The following is a 1311-nucleotide window of genomic DNA, read 5'->3' on the forward strand; positions in this document are numbered from 1 at the left end:
CCGGTAGTCTTGTTGAGTCCAGAATGGTTTTAATGGTAATTAATAATCAAGGTGAAGTAATCTAAAGTTTACCAGAAATTCCTGGTAAGCTTCTTTTTTTTTTTTTTTCAAGTGTTAAGTAGATTTAGCATTATTCACCATAACACTATCCCTATTTGAACAAAGACACTGCATTTAAAGTTAAGAACTGAAAAATGTGTACTGACCTAATGACTCAATTAAAATGTATTGCAGATCAGTTAAATTCAAAATGGAGAGATGAAAGAAGAACATCTTCAACCGCAAATGTACTGTGCTCTTTTTAAATTCAACTGAACTCCACAGATTTGTTTCAAATTGTGTTTGTATTTAACTCATTGATTATTTTACGTTCCACAGAGAGAGCTAGCACAGCACTAGTGGTCCTCATACAACACTTTGAGAATGCCTGGCATACGAACAAACATGCTTAAATCTAAAGCTAAATTGACAGACATGTTTATTTTATACCGTAAACCTGTCATTGAGAAACCACCCAAGCGGCATTGCATTGCTATTCCTCTGCCACGTTCCTGTAAATTTTAACACTAGGGGCTGCCTATTCCCATTCTTCCTTTGCTGTCAATCCTTAACATCCCCCTTGTGACCTTTCCCCACTTGTTAGCATGAAAGACCATACAGCGTGATTAGATAAAACCGGATAAATCAAGCACTTGTTTCATTAAGCGGAAAACTAAATACTCCACCACGGGAGGTCATCGGCCACTGAATTCACTTCTGACACCTCCCCCGGGTGCGCGCGTTTTTTTTTTTTTGCGTGCCCTCCAAAATGCTTGCCAGTTTGTTTCATGGCAGCTTGTTTGTTTTCCCAGCACGGATTACCGCAGCAGAGATAAGAGGAGGCGCAAATATTATTACAGCACCGCCTCTCTCTGTATAAACACACGTATGGAAGCGTGTCCGGTGCAAAACCATTTTATCACATGCCACGTCTATACAATCCAGATAAGGCAAAAGAATTCTCATTTGCATGGGTTATGGCTGTCCATGGTGCTGATGGTGGCCACGATACACAGGTGATTCAATCTAATAGCGTTTGTAAGCAGGATGACAAATGAGCTCGTTCAGTATCCATCTAAGCACTGACTAATGACTTTAAGGCAGTGTTTAAGTGACATGATAATTCATAATGTGAGCCGCTCACACCCCTATTCAGCATCTGCTCCCCCCTCCACCCTCCCATTTAGACTTACATTAAGGAATCTCTCTCTATTTCTCCTGCGAGCCACTGAAGATTCCTCCCTATTCTTTATTTTATTTTTTTAACGTCAA

Source organism: Hippocampus comes, unplaced genomic scaffold (assembly GCF_001891065.2).
Source record: "Hippocampus comes isolate QL1 unplaced genomic scaffold, H_comes_QL1_v1.1 scaffold57, whole genome shotgun sequence".
NCBI classification, from domain to species: domain Eukaryota; kingdom Metazoa; phylum Chordata; class Actinopteri; order Syngnathiformes; family Syngnathidae; genus Hippocampus; species Hippocampus comes.